General features: G+C 37.0%; 1 pseudogene; it reads right to left on the bottom strand.

Moving 5' to 3' along the window:
• Positions 1-6,365: 6,365 nt before the first annotated feature.
• The window catches only part of LOC116265240 (replication protein A 70 kDa DNA-binding subunit A-like), a 49,206-nt pseudogene continuing 30,335 nt past the window's right edge, over positions 6,366-25,236 (bottom strand).

Here is a 25,236-nt window from a genome sequence, read left to right on the forward strand (position 1 = left end):
TCAATGAATAACTTAAGACTACCAACTTCAAGTTTAATGTGGGCAGGAGGGGAGCTTGGACTCATGCAAGAGTCTAAGCTAAGTTCCTAAGGCCATGTTAGAAGATTGCTTTTGAAAATGTTTTGGAAAATATGATTTATATAAACATAGAATGTTATTATTTAGTTTGTTGTAAGAGATATATTTCTTCCACCATTGGGTATGGAAGAAAACAAACAATATAACGAGACACTCATTAGGGTTCCTAATGAGGTGATTAGGAAGGAAACTTATACGCAATGACATGAGAATGCATTTTTTAACATGTACATATTCGTGAAGGTTTCTCCGGGTTGGACAAGTCCCAACTTCAAAAATTAATAATAAGATAAAAATGAAGAACCCCAAGCCACACTCTCATTCTCATCATACATTCACATATAGACGGAAAACCAAACAACTATGCATGGGTGATACATGGACAATATTCAAGGAATGAAAGAGAGAGAGAGGATGATAGGAAGAGAAAGATTCAAGTAGGATGGAGGGCATAATATAACTATGAAATAGAGGATCATCTCATCTTTCCATGGTCCCTGTGTACTTCCCTGTATACTTGAGCATAGCCTTTTGTCTCTAAGAAGAGATTGAGTGCTATCTCCTTTGGCCATGGGGAGATAAAGATGAGAACAAAATGAAGAAAGGAAGACAATGCTACATTCAATAAAAGGGAAAACATGATTCAATCATGAAATGAAAGATTATCTCATCTTTCCATGCTCTCAGTGAACTTGAGCATAGCCTCTTGTCTCTAAAAAGAGGTTGAGTGCTATCTCATTTGGCCATGGGGAGATGAAGATGAGAAGGGAAGATGAAAACAATGACAAGACTATGTTCAAGAAAAAAGAATAGCATAATAGTAAGAACATATTAATGAAAAATAACAACAACAAGAATACTTGAAAGAACATTATTTAATCATAAAATAAAATATCATCTCATCTTCTCATGCTCTTGGTGCACTTGAGCATAGCCTCTTGTCTCTAAAAAGAGGTTGAGAGCTATCTCCATTGGCCATGGGGAGATGAAGATGAGAAAAAAAAAAGAAATGAGAGAGATGATGATTACATACATCTAATGAGAAATGACCTAAGGAAGATAAACACCTTCACTTGAATATCCCCTTGAAGCTCCAAGATGATGCCTCCAAGAGGGTTGTAGCTTGCTCCAAGTTGGAGAGGAAAATGAAGAGAGGAAGAGGGAGAGAGAGAGAGAGTTCAAGAGAAACTCTAATTCTTCAAGTGAGAATACACTAGAGTTTCTCTCAAGGGCCAATCTTGCCCAAGAGGGGGGAAGTGTGGGGTATTTATAGAGGATTTTGGAGCCAAAACCCTAAATTTGAATTTTTTAACCTAAAAAGACTAAAATCACCCTCTAAAAGGAGACTTTTTGTCAAAAAGAAGGGCAAATGAATCATGTCCACCCAAAAAGACTAAAATCACCCTGTAAAAGGAATTTTTTTGTCAAAAAGAATGAAAAATTTGTCTTGTCCACCCAAAAAGACTAAAATCACCCTGTAAAAGGAGACTTTTTGTCAAAAGAAAGGGCAAATTGGTCTTGTCCACCTAAAAAGACTAAAATCACCTTCTAAAAGGAGATTTTTTTGTCAAAAGGAAGAGCAAATTGGTTTTGTCTACACCAAAAAGACTAAAATCATCCTCTAAAAGGAGACTTTTGTTAAAAGAAAGGGTAAATTGGTCTTGTCCATCTAAAAAGACTAAAATCACCCTCTAAAAGGAGACTTTTTGTCAAAAGAAAGGGCAAATTGGTCTTATCTACCCAAAAAGACTAAAATCACACTCTAAAAGGAGACTTTTTGTCAAAAGGAGGGGCAAATGGGTCTTAAATGATCGATTTGGATCTGAACTTGGGTTTTGAATCTGAAAGTAGTATTTTGGATTTAATTTTGATCTAAGAGTTGTGTTTTGGATTTGAATCTTGTGCCTAAATTTGAGTTTCGCTCTTGGATAAAACATCATAATCTTTTAGAAAAATTTAGGGTGATTACACCACCCCTAAGTGAGGGTGGCATATTGGAGTGCCCCTTCAATACTGTGATACATACTTTAGTTTTTAGAAGTGATCCAGATCTGATCTTGAGAGGAGGAGAGGCTGCCATGGGTGTGTTGGTAACTTTGGCATTCATAAGTTTTGTTTTGCTCAATAGACCCCCAATATATTTTCTTTCAAAAAGACAAATGCCTTATGAATTTCTCGTGATTTCAATGCCCAAAAAAATAATGTAGATCTCCAAGGTCTTTAAGAACAGACTTTCTACCCAGATTGTTTATGAGTTTGTGGGTGAAGTCTTTGAAATCTTCTGTTATAATGATATCAACCACATATGTAAGAATATCCACAATGTTTTTGCCTTTCTGCTAGATGAATAAAGAAGTGTCGATTTGTGCCCCTACAAAGTCCATTTTTGAAGAAATATGGTAAGTTTGAAAATCAAGCTCATGGGATCTATTTTAGCTAGTAAAGAACCTTTTTAGGCTTGCAATCATATTGATTCTAGTCTTCAAATCCTAGAAGTTGATACATACAAATCTCCACCTGATTATATCCATGAATGAAGGCATTTTATACATCCAGTTGCCTAATGTACCAGTTCTTTGAAATTGTAAGGGACAATATTAGCCGAATAGCAGTGGGTTTAACAACACGACAAAAAGTCCCAGAGTAGTTTATTCCTTCTTGTTGACTATACCTCTTGGCAACCAGCCTCGCTTTGTACCTCAAAGAGTCCTGTCAGCCCATCGCTTTATTTTGAAAATCCATTTGCATCCAACAATGTATTGGTTGGTATGATTTGGAACTAGATCCCATGTCTGATTTCATTTGAGAGCACCGATCTCATTTTGCATAGCTTCGTGATAGTTTTGATCTTTCAAGGTTTCTTCTACACTCATGTTTTTTTTATTTTTAAACAGAGAGTCAAAAGTGTTGTCAAATATGTGGTAGAGAAAACTTTGGGAACACAAATCCATCTTTGGATATTGTGATAATGCGGTGTGTTCTACTAAGGGCTCGGTTTTGGCCATGAGGGGAACTAGTTAAAAGAGCGTCGTTTGCAACTTGATCAGTTGGTATAGGGGTTGCACTTGAGCTCTCATTTGGCAAGGATGTAGACCCTCTTCCAATTCCATTATTGATGTTCAAAGTATCTTTTGGCTTATTCATTTGAGGCTGATTAAAACTTGGAAGTTGAATAATAATGGTATTTTGAATGCCAATGTCAAGTTGAGCAGTTTTATTTGAAGAACGTTGCAATCTCTTTCAAAGAAAAACTTCATTGAAAATAACATGGCAAGAAATAAAAATTTTCCTAGCTTTCAAACTTAGGCAGATGTATCCATGATGTTTTGGAGAGTATCATATGAAGACACACTTTTTAGAATTTGTCTCTAACTTGTGTGTTTGGTAAGATCTCAAACATGGAATACAAGAGTAGCTTAAAAACTTTAGAACTTGTAATCATGTCTTTGTCTAAAAAAGACCTCTATGGGGCTCTTTCTTTTAAAATTTTTTTAGGCATTTGATCCATAAGGAACATAGCTAAGCTGAATGCATAGTACCAAAACCGGTTGGGAATGCTAGCATCTGCCATCATGGTGAGGGTCTTCATGACAACGTCCTGGGCATCCCATCCGCTTGTGCCAAACTTCAAGAGGCTGCATGCTTGATATGTGCACCTGTTTATTAGAAAACAAGGAAATTTTGTGGGACCTTCTTCACTTTCCCCTTGAAGAAGAACTTTCCCTGTAACACAATCCTTCACATGACAATGAGATGAGTGAAATTCGAAAAATACATCATCATCATTTACAAATTTATGACTGATAATAAATTCTTTGAAATTTGAGGCACATTAATGATATTATACATAACAAATCTATCAAAGAATGTGAATCCAACATGATCAATGTTTCAAGCCTGTCCCATTTCTAATGTGAACACTTTCCTCTACTTGATATTCTGAATGAAACAATATGCTGTTTAGGTCATTGGTGAGGTGATGTTAAGCCCTGCAGTTAGGATACCAGTTGTTGTCTCCACTATCATCCATGTGAGGAGCAGTAAGATAGGCTTTGGGAGTAGGTAAAGGATTGTTCTTGACAAAGGAAGCTAGTTGGTAATGTGTTCGTGCCGAGTGCCCTGATTTTTCGCAGATCTGACAAGTGATCCAAGGTTTGTTGTCATAGTTGTTTTGACTACCTCTACCACAGCCTCAATTGCTATGGCCACAAAAAAAATCACCACGATTATTGCTGTTTTCGCAGTTATTTTTGGCAGCCATATTTATTGATACATTTAGCAGTTTGATATTGGTTCCTTGACTTATGTCAGCAAGATGTCTTTATTGTATCAGTTCAAGACCAAGCAATTCATTCAATGATATAGGATTGGGTTGTTCTCAATAGAATACAAAAAGCATGATATTCACTTGATAGACCTTTCAAGATTTTCATAACAAGGTCTTCTTCTTGAACATGTTTAGATGCTATGGCAAGTTGGTGTGCTATTGCATGAACTTGATGAAAATACTCATGGATGGTCTTGGATTCCTTCTTGATATCTTGTAATTGGCTCTTAAGTTGCATGACTCAAGCTCCATAATGAGTGGCACCATAATGAGTGGCAGAGGAGTTTTTCAAGGCTTTCCATACTTGATGAGATGTTTCAAGGCCTATCACTTGACTATAAACAGATTTGCTTGTTGAAGATATTAACCAGCTCACTAGAATTTGATTGTGCTTGATCCATTGAACATATTCAAGGTTCAACTCAGAGCACCCTTCTATGAATTTTGGTGGACATTTCCTCGTTCCATCCACAAAACCCATTGAATCATATGCAACAAGTATCAGCTTAAACTGAGATTCCCACAAACGATAATTTTCAGAATTGAGCTTTATCAACAAATAATGGTGGAGATTGGATGAAACCTAGAAGAATGAGAGGACACTGCAGTTGGAGAGACTCACCTGACTGCTCCCTTCATTATATGAGCCTGACATGTTGGAAGCCATGGTTGATAGATCAGACTCGATGCTCTGATACCATGTACGAATGTGAAAAGAAAAAGACAAAAAATTTTAAAGTCATTTTGTTCTTTTGAACCTACATCCACGGATGCTCACTCTCTCAACAAATTAACATGAAAGTGAATTGCCTTTTTATACAAATAAGCTATTGATTCAAGGGATTTTGACAAAAAAATTTTGCCTTCATTACATTCAAATTAATTGCCTTGAGATTTTATGAAACTTCCTTTGGTGAGAATATTGACTTTATCAACTAGAGGGACATCTTTGTCAAGTCCACCATTCAACCTTTCTTGTTTATCCTTTCCAATTTGATCGACATCTCTTCTAACAAGACCTGGCCTATATGAGCATGTTCTCCTTTAGTTGTATTTGGCAATAGGAACTCTTTGTGAATACAATAATATGAATCTGCCCAAAAAGTTGAGGCAGATTCATGCCATGAATATGCTTTCATGTTTGGAGTAGGTTCATGTAACACTCACATAATGTTTTTGCTTCCAAACGACCCCTTGTGGATCACCTTTTTTGCAAATTTTCAAATAATCATTGTGACTATTGGAAAGAACATCTGCCGACATCCATCCCCTAAGGAAGGAGAAAGCTGTCCATTTTTTCTGCACAAGTACAGCAAGATCTTCCTCTTGCACAACCTTACCTTTTTTTTTTTTGTATTGCAAGCTTGTACTTTGTTCAGTGAGCACCGGTCATGAACTGATTTTTAGGGGCATATCCTCTAGAGGATGCCTGGGTCTCATTAATGCGCTCTATCTCTTCATATTCTTGACCACCGAACATTTATCTTGAGAAGAAAACGACAATCAATTCGCTGAACAAGTAACAAACACCGCACAAGAAAGTAGTTACCACGCACGAAAACAACAAAAGAAACAAACCACCTTTCAAATCTTGGGGATCATCCATATCAACGCAGACACACACACAGATAAGGGAAACCATATTCAGACAACTAATTGTTCACACAATTTTGACTTTTGGGCTTACTATTTTCTTCGTTGAATTTTTAATACCCATCAGGCAAATTCGGAAGTCGGGATGTCAGGAATAACAAAAGTGAAAATCTGATATACCTCTACCATTATCTGTCTATGTAACAAATTTTTAGATACTAACAACTTACAACAATTAATAACAACATTGGTGGATCTATTTCTCACTCTTCCCCGGCCTTCTCCTACTATTGAGAGAAGAAAATTTAATATTGGAGCCAATTGGCTGCCACCCAAACCCACGACCAGCAATTCCACCTTGCCCCTTTCACTCGACCGCAGACCCACTCCTTTGATCGAGTTGGCCATGAAAGATGTCCTGGAGCTCATTTATGTGGCAAGGCAAAGTAAGAATCCCCTTTTGCTCGAAGCCATACTCATCTCTGGCCTTGTCCAGCAGCTTCAGAAAAGCAGGATCTGCAAGGCATCCCAGTGGCAGCACCAATCTCTGGGGCTCGCTGCCATTGAAGGCGAGCACGGCAAAGTGGCCCTTCTTCACGTCGCCGGGAATCCTTTGGAGACCGGCCATCTTTTTGAAACCTGCCCGGACGTTGCCGCCATCTCCATCACCGTACCCTTCTGCTGCTGCACGTAGCAGGAAGCAGCAACTCCCCAATTTAGTGAGCATTTTCCCGGTGAGGCGCCTTCTACGGATAGTGAACTTGTGACCAGTGTTAGCTCTGAGAAGCCGTGTTTGCTAAATCTCAGTCTAAGGGCATTATTTATAAGTGGGGATCAGTGGGGGGGACGTCTATATAGTACGTTGCATGTGACAATGGCACTGGCTTGCTTCAATGAGGCCTTCGTACTGTCACCTCACCAAGAAACGATGACAAAATGGTTAGTTCTAGCATCAGCTTTTTGCTCAGGCCTAACTCTCGTTCCTTTTTTCCCTTCTCTTCCTTGATTGTCGTTATTATGGGTAAGCGACTCGGTATTGGCTCGTATCGGGTTGGTTTTTTATTTTTCGTTTAATAAATTAATTAATAGATATTTTAAAATATTTAGTAAAATAAAACCATAGTTATTCTTTTCAATCCCTTGTATTAATTACCAGCATAGTCTTAGTTTGTCGCCCTTATTATTTATTATTATTATTTTTTATTTTGGGCTGTGTTTGAATCGTGCCCAAAAGGTCCTTTGACATGCCTTATCGTGAGTCCTTTCCCTGTCACAAGGCCTTCCTCTTGACCTTATCCGGTGGAAAAATTTATCACTCACATCCTCAAAAGGAGGAACACCCCTTTCCCTTTTCCAGTGCCTATTAGGTTGACGCTGCATATATGGGCTTGGGGACCTACCACTCAAAGGAAATTGCCGCGTTTCTGCTCGACCAGCTATACTAATCCTTTTAAGGCCTTTATTTTCAGTTTACTTTTTGCTTGCCTGACATGAAAAATTTGTGGATTCTTATTTAAAAAGTCAATTTCTTGAGCTTCTTTCGTAATTCATGCGTGTGAGATCTGTATTTAATCACATTTTTAATGCACTATTTATTTATAATTTTTATCTTTTAAGTAGGGTTGTACGATGAGTCAAGTCAACTTGAGCTTATAAATAAGTCAAGTGAGTTATATGAATCGGACTGATAAAATTCAAGTAAGCTTGTTTAATCTAGGTTACCCGTTTTTTGTAATTTCTAAACTTAAAACCAAGGAAAGAGACCAAGTCAAATGACAAGTTCTTAAATGAGCTTAAGCCAGTTGAGCTCAAGCTGATCTTGTATAGCTCGACTCGAGCTCGAGCTGAACAATATACGAGTTGATTTGAGATGACCGGGAAGGAGCTAGATTCGTCTCATTTTCAGCCTTACTTTTAAATAAGGAATTTAATAATAAAATTTGCTCTCTTTCCTTCTCAAACCCTGTTAATGACTTTTTTCAAATAATTTTTAATATCCAAATTATCTTCTTACCTTCATTTTTTTTTCTATCACCCCAAAGGAAGGCCATAGCCTTCCTGTGCTCCTCGCCCCATGGTCTATAGAGCAAGCTTTGAGACCTTTTTATGGTGCACGAGAATTTGACAATGATCACTGATTTCATTGGAGTGGACTTCCTTGCATCCAGTGCACTCTTCCCTTATATAAAAAAAAATTGAGACTCTCTGTTTCCTGTTTCTACCCGTGTTATTTGGGCCATAGATGTATCGCTGAATTTTTTTATTTGTAAGTATGTTTTATTTAATAAAAGGTGGGAGCTGAACAGCTTCCAGCATGGTTGTTGCAGAAGAAACAGGAAGAGAGAGAGAGAGAGAGAGAGGGAGAAATTTGATGATGAGATTATGAGCATCAGTTATAAGATAGCTTCATAAAATTGAAAATGCAATAACACATATAGCTTCATAAAAGTGAAGAGAAAGAGTTCAAGATCAGATTAGAAATATCAGTTATACGTTACAACATAGCTTCATAATATTGAAAAGGGAAGTATGTAAAAATTTTACAGAAACAGCCTCAATTGTTGGCATATTTATGACATAACCGACTTAGCTTCGAGACAATGTAATTTCAGGTTTAAAAACGAATTCTCAGAAACATGCCTTCCTTAGATATAGGGAGATGACTATATAGCTTATTAATTTCTCATAAATCATGTTTCCGAAGTAAATTGTTTTTATTTTTTTTGGGGATTTGGTTACAGTTTCGAAAAATTTTCAAAACTAACATTTCAATAGATTGAGTGTATAACTGATTTTTTTTTTCAAATTTAAGATTACTAAAAATTTCATAACTATATATTGAGTGTATACACACATGTTCTTAAAATCGTATATATAATAAAAATAAATATGCTTGATAGTAGACTATATCATATCGATCGTTGAATTCGATATATATAAGCTAAATGCTGAAATCTGATTGATACATTCGCTTAGATGTCAAAACAAAAATTTAGATAAGTAACTTGTGAAATTTGATTGAACCATCTTAATATGTATGCATAAGTTAATCCACGTATGTGTAAGTATCTTCGGCACCTTTTGGCTATATATACTTATATTGAAAAATGTCATATTCATTATTTAAATTCGTTCAAAATATCTAACGAAAATAAATTAATGCACTTTTGCATATGCTTACATTTTCTTTTCTTTTTCAAGAAAATGCAAAACAATTCGAAGACATGTTTGAATTTTATGAGAAGTTTAAAAATATAAAAGGCTTAAGTTACAAAAACTATTTTTCTGAATTAATCACATTTAATTATCTCAAAGCATATGAAAAAGATGCCTAAGTTTTTTAAAGAACTCGAAATTTGTTTCGCTCGACAGTAGACAGGGACGGTGGTAATCTTAGTCCATTGATGTGTATCACTAATTATATGGCAAGACATTTGGCTACATTAAGAGAGACATAAAAAAAAAATTGGGAGTACGTTTAAATTTTCTGAAAAATAAAAATATCATGAATAGATCTTGATGGAATTGTGGTCGGAATGATTATCAAATTTTAGTACTTGTTGATTAATTTTAGGTCCTTCTATTCTATACTGGACGCAGATGATTCTATTTTTGAAGTCATCAGCTTTTCTTCTTGACCAAATTTGAATGAGAAAAGGGGTATACTTCCTTTGAACTTAATCATTAATTTGGTGTCTTCTGTTATAAATAATCCAAGGCTTGACGTTATTGGAGATTTCTTAGAGTCTTGCACCATTTTCTCAATTTGTTTTTTTAATTTTCATTTATTTGAACAAATCATGGGAATAACACCATCTTATTTTGTTTAACCAGAGTTATAGTGTTTACTTAAAGAGAATACCTTAGGTGTAAAAACTCAAGGTCGATACCTTTATACCAACAAGGTTCTAACTTGCTTTAGGGCCTGGGTGTAAAGGGGAACTATTAACTAAATCGATACTATGGTTCAACACCAATTGTCACCGGATGAGTAACACACAGAAGCGTGGATTCAAAAAATTGATTGCTTTGCCACCTGGTTGCACTATGGTGCTCCGTAGTTAGTCTGATGATATATATAGTTGCATGCTATTTGGATATATATGGTTAGAGTCACACAAATTATCCCTTTGCCAAATCTTTGTAGCTTTGCTCAATTTTCTCATTCACCTTGGTTCAACCTGACCCACCACGCTGTTTACAATCCTGGTGTCCTTTTGGTGAAAGAGCAAAAGCAGTAAGTAGGGGGACCAAGGGGGGGGCCTGCAGTGGCCCTAGCTTTTCCTAAAAAAAAAAGTTAAAAAAAAAATTACATGTAAATTTTAGAAAATTTCACTTGTTTTATATAAAAATTTTGAAAAATGATATTTTGGCCCCTGTCAAAATATAGAAACTTTAATTCAACCACCTCATGAAAAGTTTCTGGCTCTACTCCTGTGGCATTCAAAGTAGGGAAGGGGTGTTATATGTATATTTTAGTTTATGAGAAGCCGGTATTGGCCTAGTATATAATGGTCGAACTTACACCTATTTTGGGGTATCCAATGCCTTGCCCAGTTTCTGAGTCTGAGAGGGAATGGAATCTTTAAATTGTGGCTGTGAATAAAATTAACAGATGAATTGGTTATCAAATTCCCAGTTTCATCAATCTATTTATGAAGACATTATTATGAATCAAACACTGCAAAATTGTCTTGAGAGTGCATATGAATATTGGAGCTCTGCAACTTGAATTTTGGGTAGACAGAGGTTGCATTAATGTGAACAAAAAACGTTCTTTGCAACGGCTTTGTCAAGGTAAATCTAATCGCAGAGCTAGGGTAGGGTCTGTATGGGCCCTGGGCCCACTTCAATTTTTTTTTCTAGAAATTTATATTTAAATTTTAGAAAATTTCACTTGTTTTATATAAAAATTTTGAAAAATGATATTTCGACCCTTGTCAAAATTTAAAAAGTTTAATTCAAGCCCCTCATGAAAAATTTCTGGCTGAATCTATAATTGTACTTTCAAACTATGCCTAGATCCGAAAGGAAATACCTTAAACTTCTTAGTGTTGCTCACTGTTGCTTTTCTTATACGTCAGATATGCACTAATTGGAATATTGTCGAAGTAAATGATTTTGATGCAATTAGGGATCTCTTTTCTTCTGATAAGCTGGTTTAAGAAACATGTACTTCGACATACAACTGTACTTCCAAAAAGATAGGGTCTTGGTCACTGTTAAACATGCAAACAAGAAAGTGAAGATGATAGAGAGAATACGAGGAGCAGAGGCAGAGGCCATTGCCCCACCTCGGTTTTTGTTTTTTTTAAAAAAAATCAAAATTTTACTTATGAATTTTAAAATTTTAGTTTAATTTGGCCCATGTTAAAATTTTGAAATAATATTCGGCCTCTGCAAAGAAAAATTCCTAACTCTCCCCCTGAACATGACAAAAAAAGATCACAATGATGTATAGTGGTTTGGCAATGTTGCCAATAAAATACCAAAAGCCAGTTGCTACAGGGGATGCTAGGGAAGGATGGGTGGATGTAAAGGTTCTTTGGAGACCCAAGCGCCGTAATGAAAGGGGAGCTGGAGCCCGCCAGAGACCGAAGGTGAAGATTGGGGTGGAAATCAAATAGAAAACAAAATTGGTGTTTAATCTCTGAGAATGATCATTGTTTCTCAAAAGAGGTCACATCTAATGGCAGGAGCGGAGTCAAGAATTTTATTTGTCGCAGGAACCGAACTATAATTTCAAAATTTTAACAAGAGCTGAAATAAAAATTTTCAAAATTTATTATAAATATTAAACTAAAATTTTTTAGATTTACATGTTTTTAGTGAAAGGGGGCCCAAGGTCCTTGCCAGGCCCCGGTGAGGGGGCCAAGGCGCCTGCCGACCCCCTTCCCTCCGCCCCTATCTAATGGTGAGGATGTGATGTACATCTGCCTGCATAATGTCTCTCCTTTTACTGATACAAATGTCAAAGGGAAGAAGAAGGTTCAGGAGGATATTTCTAATCAAATGAGTTCAACTCTCAAGAACTCAGAAAAGAAAAGCTCAAAGAAATGTATTTTCATATTGGGAAGGTTAAAAAAAAAACACTTTAAATATCTTAGGGTCTAGTTTTGTTTGTGAGTGAGATTGAGTGCTTACCTTGTATGGCTCGCGAATTGTAAGGCCTCACAACCGTTCTAGTCTTCTTGTAATAGGCAGACCTTAGTTAGGGTTTTTTGGGAATCAGGTAACCTACACTTGCACTCTCTTACCTATTTGGGTTTGCGCCGGGGTCCTGTCCGGCCGGGTAGAACACTTGTGTAATTTGCTTAGGTTTTTCGGTTTTTAGAATAGGCCTCAAGAAGGTCCTGGGAGGTTTAGGATCTCACTGGTCGGATTATTCTGGCCCAGCTGGTGTGGTCCTAACAAGTCTGTTATATGTATATCATTTAATTGGTTCATCCATATTTATTGTAGTCCAGTCGTCTACTCAGTTTGCGTTTTCTAACTAATTTTTGCTAGTTTCAATAATAATATAATGCATACACATGATCCCAAAATTAGTTTTTTTTAAGAAAAAACATGATGATTGTTTACGTTAGGCTTTGAATACATTTTTAGTAATACTCTTAGCCCCTTTAGACATGTAAATTTCAAACGATAAATGGAATTTGTTGAATTTGTTTGTGCCATGCAATTGCTTTTAAATCTTCAACATGTCTGTTAAACTATTACCAGAGAAACACAATTAGTAAAGGCTCTCTTTTTCTTTCTCTCTCTCCCCCTATATATATATCACAAGAGAGAGAGGCAGGGAGACTTAATGGGAATCATTTGGTCATCGATTTTGAACAAAATAGATGATGGAGTTTATACCAAAAACATGGAAACCAAACGGTTTAATTTTCAAAAGAACAAAATACCCCTCAAAGGAGGCAAGTGTTGTTGTTTTGAAGAAACTGACCTGTTTACCCTCTTTCTCTCTGTCTATCTCCATTAGAGCGAGTGAGAGAGACATAGAGAGCCTTTATTGCGTTGTGCAGTATTTATTTTCACTAATCTATAAAAAATTTAATAGCAAAAGTGCATAACGTTAACAAATTCAACAAATTTGATTTGTAGAATATTGAATTTTATAAATCGAAAGGGCTAATGGTATTATTACAATGTCTTTAGGAGCAAACGAGCAAATAAACACAAGCATTAAAAAATATGACGAATGAATGGAAACTTTTGTACGTGCGTGAAAAGACTTCTTTGTGATAGAAACTGAATCCTTTTGAGAATAGGGCGTTTCAGAAAATTAGAGCAATTATACCTTCTTTTTTCTCATTTTACTTTTTTATTAAAGTGCATTTAATACTAAAAAAAAAGATAAAGAGATGGAAACGTAAAGAAAAGAAGACAGTGGTATGTGAGAGGAGGAAGCCGCCTTCATCTGCCCTGCCCCTAGGGTGCAGTTCTATTGTGAAACCCATTAGGGCTTGGGTAGTTTGAATGTTACACATGCCATCATTTGGAGTTTAAAAGAGGAGCACTATGAAAATTGAACAAAAGAGGAGCACCTGTGAAAATTGAACTGAGCACTGTTCGTGTCATTCAGACCTAGCAACTATATTAGACTTCTCAAGGCAAAGAAGCTACTAGTTGGCATTGATAGTATGTATAGATAATGATCAAGATGGAATGATACTGACCCAAAAAAGTGTAAAACCCTCTTTTATATATAACAATACAATTGAAAAGATGAAAAAAAGTCTCATTCTATAACAATAGACGCAAAAATTGCCTTATTTATAAGTTGACACCTACCTGATATTTGTTCATCCACGTACAATTAATGTCCTTTGAAACTTAAAACTAGCAAAATTATTCAGAAATTTCTAGCACAAACCAGTGAAGAAGCGGGATTGTGAAGCATAGAGCACATGAATAATGTGTAATAATGTGTTCCAGTCTCTAATCAGATCCGGAATTGACAGGAGAGATGCAATTGCGTAGGTCGGCTGTTTGTGGTGTAAATATTATAATGACAGATCATCGCCTCAGAATACATAATTGCACTCACGGAACACGTGTCTTGAGGGGCTGCATCGTGACTACGAGCTTCACTAAGCTGGCTTTTAATCAGTCCTGTCTGGAAGGAATATCCAATGGATTCCATGCTTGGTGCAGTTGAGATGATGGCCACAGCAATGGCGGCTTCGTTGCTTCATTGAAAGATACCTTTCAGAAGCTCCCACATGTTCATTTAATCTCATGATAACTCCCCATCAAAGGAAAACAAGCTATGAAGTTTCTTCGCTGATGCCCTGCAATTTTTTTTTTTTTTTAAACGTATAGCAGTGGCAGAGAAACGTGTGGGCAGGTGCCCACACCAGCTTCGCCAAGTTTCCTTACTTTTATATTGTTGTTTTCAAATGTTTGCTTTTTTATACACTTGGGTGCCCTCAAGATATGAGAGTTTCTTAATTATTGCCCCCCTGGCCAAACTTTCTAGCTCTGTCACTACTGATCTATGGAATACTCTTTTTCTCACACACATAACTGTACTAAGGCGAAAGGAAACACCGGAAACTACTGAAATCAACTGTTAGTTTCCATATTTGACAATCTGAAGCCTGAATGGTGTTCAATCTTACTGGTTTAAATTATAGTTTCAACTATAAATGTTTTCGTAATGGTGCAAGTTTTTTCGTATGCACAGTTTCAACTTATTATGTCTATGAAATTGCCAACTATTTGCCACGGAAGGCTTGAATCCTTAGTCTGCGTGTGGGGCATGCCAGATACTGTAAGCTCTGTAGTTAAAGATGTCGTTGTCTTTTATATTTCTGGTTGTCCAATATATTTCAGGTGAATAGAATGTTAACAACCTGCCGTCCAAAAAAGAGGTGGGAACGCTCCCCATTCCCTTTGGGTTTTGGATTGAGATCATCAAAGAAAAGAGACGTGAGCACCTGGAAGGGAGCTATGTATATTTGCACAAGTTACGTTTCCCAAAATTGAAAATTCTATTCCGAAATAGTTTATATGTAGACAGTGCAGTACCACATATTTCAATAACAACATAGTTGCTTGCCATTTATAGTTATAATCTATTTAGAAATTAAAAAAAGATAGGCTTTGTGATAAGCTTTTGATCTTTTAAATTTGCAATATATCTTTTTGAAAAGCTCAATTTTATATTGTCGTAGTTGGTAATTTTTGCACGATGAACTCTATTAAGGTCTCTGAATTTTCAACAACCAATTTGTCAAGGTAATGATGTCTAGCTACCATCATATTCAACTTGGGCTCGACTCATTAAAGTGGTATGCCATATCCACATTTGACTTGATATCTTTTCTTGGTTTTAAGTTTGAAAATTACAAAAAAAGACAACCTAGTCTAAATGAGCTTACTCGAGTTTAATCAACTCAAGTTCATGTAACTCGAACTCGACTCTTTTACAATCTCGTTTTAGTTAAGCTCGAGTTCGACTCATTTACAAATGAGTAAAGCTCAACCAAGCGAGCTGGAGTTGAGGTCGAGTTGGCTAGAAACGTCATACAGCCCTAGCTAGATGCCACAAGTATTAATTGACTACCAAATACAAGATTTTTCACGTGAAAATGTACAATGGTTGGAGCTTCTTGTCCTAGTTATGGGTATATGATAATATGAAAGCAAAATTCTTGCTTACGAACGTGATTCACGTTGTGCATGCTGAGGTACTACTCTGTCTAGGAGGTACAACGAGTAACAGGCGGCACTAATCGCTGGGGCTTATGGAATGCAAAGTAGGAGCACGTGCTTGGATTGAACATGTGAAATGCCTTTATACTTAAGCACGAGATAGTGAATATTAGCTTTTTGCTTCTAAAAGGGCAAAGAAGCTACTTTATTTTCCAAACATGGCACATGGCTTGAAGCGGATTTTCTACCATCAGCTTACCATGTTCAATCGTTGTCAGAAAACCAAATGATTAATTTCTTATACACGGTACTTTATAAGTTCCAAACCTTAATTTAGTGCCTTCGAGATACTTAATTTAGTGCCCAAGATGACTTGAAAAGACATACTAGAGATATGAACCCAAGATCACATTAGACTAAATATAGTGTTTCATCAACCATTTTGGCTATGCTTTTCATTCACTTTCCTTGAAGCAATGACAGCCACTGGCCCCTAGATTGACATGCTAAATCTTTTGAGCAAGTCTTTCTTTTTTATTCACTTATTTGACAAGTACCCTTTGGAGATTCCTGGAGTTCTCAAATATCATGTCGTTATGTAATGTTTTGCCAAGAACTTGGAAATTTTATGGACGCTTTTTTTTTTGTGGCATCTTCCGATTTCATCAAATATATACATATACAATATCACAAAGTCTGTTCTTCACACATAAAGGTACTGCATGGTGCAGTTATCCTTTTCTGAATGCCGGACCTGTTGAAGTCCACTCGAGCTCAATTGGAGAAAGAATTTCTGTTGGAAAATGTATATCAGATCGAAGACATGTCATATATCATAAGCCTACCCAGCCATCACCAGCAGGCTAGAATCTACACGATTTTTCCGTTGGTGCAACTTGCTGCTACAGATCACACTTCCTAGCACAAACTAACAGCGACAACTTTACAGGATCAATCTATTTCATCCCGGATATTCTTTAACAAGCAATTTTCATATAATTGAGCACCTTATCATGCCATCTTGGTCTCTTATATCCTACCGTTTCTCCTGTACTGATAAGGGGTGGGCATCAGGCCAGGCCAGCCCGGCCCGGTTACAATAAAAAAATGTTTTTAAAATAATAAAATAATTTTTTGAACATAAATTATAATTAAATAATAAAATGTATATTATTAAATTAAAAAATAAAAAATATATGTTTTTAATATTAACAGGCCGGGTTGGGCCCCGTCAGGCTGACCCGGCCCGTTAATATTAAATCGAGCCCGGGCCTGGTACGGCCCTCCTCTAGTGCTAATGTCCATGTGGAATTCTTGTCGTTTTGCCATCTTATTTAAATGATATTGTTATTATTGTATAATGAAAGGTGGATGGTCTTCAATGTTTATGGAAACCTCTCTCTCTCTCTCTCTCCCTCTCTCTTTCTCTCTCTCTCTCTCTCTCTCTATATATATATATATATATATATATATATATATATATATATATATATATATATATATATATATATATATATATATATATATATATATATATATATATATGTTGCCGTTGTGAGTGAGTATCTCGATGTGTTCCCTAAGGAATAGTCAAGTTTGCCTCCAACACGAGAAGTGGAATTCAAGATAGAGTTGTTACCAGGAACAACTCCCATTTCTAAGGCACTATACCGAATGGCACTAACAGAGTTAGAAGAATTGAAGAAGCAATTGCAGGAGCTCCTGGATAAATGTTTCATCCGACCTAGTGTGTCACCGTGGGGAGCACCAGTATTGTTTGTTAAAAAGAAAGATGGAACCATGTGCTTGAGTGTAGATGACCGCATGTTGAATCAAGTTGCAATCTAAAATAAGTATCTGCTTCCTAGGATTGAAGACTTGTTTGACCAACTCAAGAATGCAAAGAAATTATTCGAGATCGATCTGAGAACATGTTATCATCAACTTTTGATATGGGAGGAAGACGTTGTTAAGACTGCCTTTTGAACTAGATATGAGCACTATGAATTCAGGGTCATGCCTTTGGGTTGCCCAATGCTCCCACAGCGTTTATGGACCTCATGAATCGAGTTTTTCAAGACTACTTGGATCGATTTGTTATTGTTTTTGTTGATGACATTTTAGTGTACTCATATAGTGAGGCAGAACACAGAGATCACTTAAGGAGTATGTTGGGTATTTTGTGCAAGCATAAGTTATATGTCAAGTACTGAAAATATGAATTTTGGCTAGAGAGGGTAAACTTCTTTGATCATGTGATCTTGAAGGATGGAATTTTCTTTGATCCGGCTAAGGTGTCGACTGTATAGGACTGGAAGATGCCATGCAATGCAACTGAGGTTAGAAGCTTTTTGGGATTGGTAGGATATTATCGTAGGTTTATTCAAGACTTTTCGAAAACAGCTACACCCATGACTAAGCTATTCAGAAAAGGAGTGAAGTTTGTTTGGAATGAAGAGTGTAAGAAGAGTTTTCAAACTCTGAAGGACAAGCTTACTACTGCCCCTATTTTGACGCTCCCATCGGGTTATTCTGAATTTGTGGTGTACACCGATGTATCAGAAATCGGTTATGGTTGTGTATTGATACAACATGGTCGTGTAGTGGCTTATGTATCAAGACAATTGGAGGACCATGAGAAACATTATCCCACTCAAGATTTGGAGTTGAAAGCAGTTGTGTTCGCATTGAAGATGTGGAGATATTATCTCTATGATGTAATTTTTGAGGTGTTTACAGACCACAAGTCATTGAAGTACATATTCTTCCAAAAGGATCTCAATTTAAGGAAAAGAAGATGGATTGAATATTTAAAGAATTATGATTTCACCATATCATACCACTTATGCAAGGCGAATGTGGTGGCTGATGCTTTGAGTAGACATGCTAAGGCAACAATGTGCAGTATGTTGACTCGTTCTTAGACATTGTTGCAAGATGTGATAACATGGCAGCTGTACCTTGGTGATGAGAACAAAGCAATGATGACTGCCGTGATACGACATCCTTTGATGGAAGAGTTTATATTGAAGCAAAAGGAAGATCCTGATTTTACTAAAAATGCAGAAGAAAGTAAGAAGGCAGATTCTTCTTGATATCAAGATGAAGATGGTTCATTGTGGTTTCGACGAAGATTGTGGGTCCCTAGAGATAAAGGGGTGAAGCGTCAGTTGCTTGATGAAGCTCATAAATCTAAGTTTTTTATACACCCTAGCAGCACAAAGATGTTTCAGGATATGAAAAGAAATTTTTGGTGGCTGGGAATGAAGCATAAAATTACAGAATATGTAGCAAAGTGCTTAGTTTGCTAGTGAGTCAAAGCAGAGCATCAACGGCCAGGAGGCTTGTTGCAAAGAATTGATATCCTAGTGTGGAAATAAGAAGACATTACGATGGATTTTGTGGTTGGGTAGCCCCACGCCAGAAGACAACATGATGCCATATGCGTGATTATTAATTGACTTACAAAATCTGCTCATTTTCTACCAATCAGAATTAGTCAAACATTAGAAAGTCTTACAGAGTTATATATTGGCGAGATAGTGAGGTTGCATGGAGTGCCAAAGTCTATCATTGCGGATCGAGGTACACGTTTTACCTCCAGGTTTTGGGAGCAATTTCAAAAGGCATTGGGTATTAAGTTTAAGTTGAGCACAGCGTTCCACCCCCAAACTGATGGGCCATCTAAGAGGACCATTCAGACCTTAGAGGACATGTTGTGTGTCTTAGATTGGAAAGGAGAATGAGATAAACATATGAAATTGGCAGAATTCGCATATAATAACGGTTACCACTCTAGTATCGGGATGATACCTTTTGAGGCCTTGTATCGAAGACCATGCATATCACCAGCTTGTTGGATCGAATTGGATGATGGCAACATCGAGAACCTTTTAGTATTGCAACATTACACCAACCAAGTACAATTAACTGCTTAGAGTAGACAGAAAAGCTATGCCGACATTCGACGTAGAGAGTTGGCTTTTGAGGTAGATGATCATGTATTTTTTAAGATTTCACCTACTAAAGGCGTTTTTCGATTTGGTGTTAAGGGAAAGCTGAGTTCGAGGTTCATTGGACTGTTTGAGATATTAGAGAAGATCGGAGATGTGGCGTATAGATTGTCACTACCACCTGACTTGAGTCATGTTCATGATGTTTTTCATGTTTCCATACTTCGAAAGTTTGTACCAGATCCTATGTATGTGATTGACTTTCAAGGTATTCAAGTGCAAGATGAGAAAAACCTATTGGATTTGTGGATCAAAGAGAGTAAGTGTTTCGCACTAAGAGGATTCCTTTAGTGAGAGTGGAATGGCAACCCCATGGGTTGAAGGAGAACACATGGAAACTCGATGAAGACATGCGAAAGAAATATCCACACTTATTCTTGCATTGAGGTATGATCTAAATTTCGAGGGCGAAATTTTATTTAAGGAGGGTAGTATGTAACACTGGTTGTTTTTGTAGGTGGGCCGGATCGGGTCCAGACCCAGACCCGAATCCAGCAGCGTCGGAGCCCGACGTTGCCGTCCTCTCCCTCGTCTTTCCCTCATCTCCCTCGTTTCCCCTCTTCATCTCTCCCTTTGCTACAACTACAAAGCAGAGAAGAGGAAAACAGAGGTCAGTGCAGCAGCGACGGAAGTGGACGGCTACGGTGGCAGCGCTCAGGTAAACAAATGGTCTCTCTTTCTGTCTCTTCCTCTCTCTCCCGTGTTCTTCCCCTTTCTACCAGCCCTCTCTCCTGCACTCTCTCTCTGCCTGCACTCTTCCCTCTTCGTTAGCACCCTCTGCCCACGCCCTTTCCCTCTCTCGCAACCCCCTTTTCAACTACCGTGTGCCTCTTCTAACGACAGACCCCTCTCTTAAACCTCCTTTGCACCGATTTTGATTCTCTTATCGTTGCTTGATCGGATTTCAGCTTGGGGACATGTTCTTCCCCCTCATACCAGTGACTAGAACGCATTGGTGGTGGCGGCATTGAGGGATTTTAGCCGTTTGAGGACCGGTCGAACTCGTGAGGTGGTTGCTGGGAGGACTGCAGCAATTCGGATTCTTAAATTGAGGTGAGCAAGGCCTAATCGAGCCTCTATTGTTGTGTATTTTTTGTTGGAGCACATATAAATATTGTTTGAGCATGGTAGAATTCAGTATTGGTGATTGTAGGATGCATGTTAGCGACTTTGCTTTTTGGGAAAAGTTTAGGATTATGTTGGAGAAGCAATGGTTTATGTCTATAATGATCTTTTAAGCTTGGAGTGTTGATTTTCGAAGCAATAGGGAAGCATGGTAGAGATTGTGATGTTGTGGAGAAGATTTAGAACTGTCTTAGTGAGCATGTGGCGCATGCTTTTGTGAACGGGCGTATCTTGGCGTTATTTGGGGAAAGAATACGTAAGTTAGATGTAACTATTGGGTTGGCGCCTCGATTAAAGAAAGCAAATGAGAATTGTGTTAGTGATAGATTAATCGCAGCCTTGAGTTTTAACATTTGGTGGCAATGTCAAGAAGTTGGGAGGAGGCCTATTGGAGGGCTTGTAGGTCGGCACTACCCGTTGACACCCTCTTGAGGCGATGACATGCCTCACTGCTTATATTTTCTACTTGTATACATTGTAAAGCGAAACGAGTAGAGAACTTACCATTTGATTATGTTAGCAGGTACACCAGGCACGTCAAGTAGGCCTTGAGCAATGTGAGTTGTAGTTCGAGGTATTTAGTGGACGCGCGACAGGTATGGCGACATTCCAGGCAAATCCCTGCCTGGGGCCAACGTGTGAATGTGTGTTCCTAGGATCGTGGGATCCTACGACTATGATGTGAATGAATGATTGTTTTGTGAGTGAATATATGTATGTATGCAAATGATTTGATACATGATAAGATTAGTTTTGAAAGATGTGACTGATGTGTGTGATTATGAATGTTGTGATTTGTTGTATATGCATTGCCATGGGTAATGATGCAATTGAATGAATGGAAGGGTAGTTGTACCCGTATTGTTATGACGGCCAGCTAAGACTGTTAATGTTATGTGTACCCCTCGTGTGGAGGCAATTGGAGGTATGAGTGCACTTGTGAAGTGAACCAACCTCATGAGCTAGCCAGTCATTTTGTGAATGATTTGTCATGTGACAAGTTTTGTTTTGAAAAGCTATTAGAAGCTCGTTTTGAAAATTATTACGCATTTGCATATGCATGCTAGAATTGATAACTATTTAGGACAGATGAGGTGGGGTATCGAGTCGAGTGTCTCATCAACTCCGATTGTGCATTAAAGAGCATCACAGAATAATAATTGCATAGGACAACTACGAGCCATCACGGATCGAGACTACTCTCCGGGATTTGACTAAGTTTTGAAAGATGTGAATGATGTGTTCGATAAGATGTGAGTGCTTATGAATATGAATGTTGTGATTTGTTGCATATGCATTGCTGCATACAATGATGCAAATGAATGAATTGGAGGGTAGTTGTACCCGTGCTGTATGACGGCTAGCTAAGAATGTAATGACATGTATGGCCTTCGTGTGGAGACAATTGGATGTGTGGGTGCACTCGTGAAGTGTACCAACCTCATGAGCTAGCCAGTCATTTTGTGAATGTGCTATTATAATGATAATAATGAAAGAATAAGAGATGAGAGGTCAGTGGGATGTGGCTATGTGTTTGGGAGTTGTCCCGCCTTCGCCACTGGTCTCACCTGTTCAGAGTGTAGTCGGTGCAAGGTCCCAGGGTACTGTTGTGTGATGTGCTTGGAGTGTTGAGCTTCCACCTTCCCAACCTGGTTGTCCTTAAGGAAAACTCTATATTTTCAAGTAAAAAAGTACTAGAGGTTCTCCAAAGGTTAGCTCATGCTCAAGAAGGAAAATTGTGGGGGTATTTATATAGAGTTTTGGAGCCAAAACTCAAAAATTGAATTTTTTTAATTTAACAAGATTTTCATGCTAATTTTAAGTATTTTTTGAATGTTTTTTAATTTTTTTAAATAGGATTTGACTAAGTGAGATTAGCTGTTAGCCTTACAAGTATACCTTTGGGGTGTGGGAAGGGCTAATGCCCACCCAATAGGGCCAAAACGCCCTCCAAGGGATGGTTTTAAGCTGAAAATGGGGCCTACGTGATTTGTGAGCACGCGACACATTGCCACGTTTAACTATGCAATCGCGTGCATTTGCGCGACGAGCGCTGGGTTCAAAAGTAAAATAAAAATAAATAAATAAATAAGCGGCTATTGATAAAAAATCATAAACCATTTTTTAAATATGTATAAAAATAGTTTTTGTTACAAATGGGGGGCCGACTTCACTTTGAGTGACTCCATGCTCGTTTTAAATCTGGATTGGGTTTAATTGGTTACCGACACATTTTAGTGAGTGATTTAAGCTCAAAAACACATCTTGACGCAGAACGAAACATAAAACAAAGGGAAGGTCCATGCATGCACGCCCGACACTCATTAGCATCAAATTTTGTTTTTTTGATCTCGGCTTTGGAATTTGAGTTTGAAATTCTTGATTTAGATCCAGACTTGGGTTTTGAGTCTAATTCAGATCAAAGAGTAAGAATTTGGACTTGAAACTTGTGTTTGAATTTGGGTTTTGAATTTGAATCTTGTGTTTGGGTTCAGGCATTGGTTTATAGATTCATTAGATCAAATAGTCGTGAATTTATTTTGGGTCCAGGGTTGGGCTTATTCACTAAAAATTTAAATCCAAATAACTGAGTATTTTGTTTGGTGAAAATAAAATACAGTCTTTTTGAAAAAAATTGGGGTGACATCAATATTACAAGAGAAAAAATTCAACATATCTCATATACAGAGTTATTCAATTTATTGAAGTTTGAAGCTGATAGTTCTACCACATAGTCGAAGAGATGCTTTGTATTGTGAATTTTCCAACACTATGCTCTTCATCGACATCAACTTGAGCAAAATATTTTCACTAGATTGATTCATAAGTTATGCATTAACTTCTTCAATAATGCTAACATCTGGATTGACACCCATGAGAAAGTTGTGCAATATACGACATACTAAAATGATCTCCGACTATGTATTGCACGAATAGACTAGCTCTGCCAAACTAGGTATAACTGAGATTTTTTTTTTTCAAGATAGCAAATGATCTTTCAATGACACTTCAAAAGAAGCATGGTGAAGATTAAAAACTCCTTTGCATTTTGTGGGCCTCGCTTGGAGTATTCTTTCAAGTGATATCTCATACCCCAAAAGGGTGTGATAAGTCCACCCTTTAATAGAAAACCTCTATCGACAAGATACTATTTACCTAAAAAAATGAACACAATCACATTGTTAAGTTCATATTTTATAAAGTTATTAAATTATACACATTTTTAATTGCAATTACCTTTTGGAATTTTTAGTTTGTCTTTTTTCATCCATGCACTTTTCATGATTCTCGAATAAGAAACCGTTCCTTTCCAACCAGCTAATAAATAGGTAAATTTCATATCAAAAGAACATGCAGCCAACACATTTGAGTTGGCCAGTCTTTTCCACCATGGTAACTTGGTGCATCCTTTGAAGATACTTTAACATGAACACATGTTCCATCAATTGTGCCAACACAATTCTGAAATGCAATTCAATGTTAATGCAATATTGACATATTATATAGTATAAAAACTAAGTTAATTAATTATTACCTGAAAGTATGGATAAAATCTATTATTGTATAAGATTTCATTTGGCACAGTTGATCCATCAGATTGTTGAATGAATCTATCAAGAAATTATCTATGTTGAACGATAGAACCAAAGCTGAACCGATCGATGTTTATATGTGTGAGACAACATAATGAGAAAGAAAGAAACTTGCTCTTCTACTTTACAATGTCTTGTACTACATAGCCCTCCGTCATGTTGAAGAATATCACATAACTCTTTGAAAGCTGATGTTCTCATACATGTTATATTACGACATTGTACATCATCATCTAATTTATATATAATTTGATCTCTAATTTTTTGCCTTTCTTTGTAAGATAGTCCAATTAGTTGATGCACAAGTTGATGTCGATGTTGTCTTCGATGTATAAAATAATAAAAAATATACCATAAAAACGTAACAACTTGTTGTTGTGGGTGTTGTCTCATGTTATCTAATATGAAATAGGGTAAACAAATAAGTCTGTGTGCAATTGACTCACAAAGAACATAGCGCAAAAGAACACATGATTTCAATATAATTTCCTTACAAAGACAATATATCCATCTGTAGAACCTAAAGATATGGGTTTCAAACAGAGGATCTCTGACATACAATGGTAGATATACTAAAGTCACATAAAGAACATGTCTGGATGATATATGTATATATACAATTAAGAAGCATATGTGAAATTAGATTGTTTTTATGAATGGAAAAATGCCAAAAACAACTTATGCTCTCTCTCTCTCTCTACATAGTAACGACTGAAGGAACAAATTCTATAGCACGACAAGAATTAAGGTGATCAAAGTAAACCGCTTTGTAATAAATGCCATTACTAAAATTTGCTGCATGGAACTGCACCTTGCAAACTAAGAAAATGGTAACGAAGATACC

This window comes from Nymphaea colorata, chromosome 12 (genome assembly GCF_008831285.2).
Source record: "Nymphaea colorata isolate Beijing-Zhang1983 chromosome 12, ASM883128v2, whole genome shotgun sequence".
Taxonomy (NCBI): domain Eukaryota; kingdom Viridiplantae; phylum Streptophyta; class Magnoliopsida; order Nymphaeales; family Nymphaeaceae; genus Nymphaea; species Nymphaea colorata.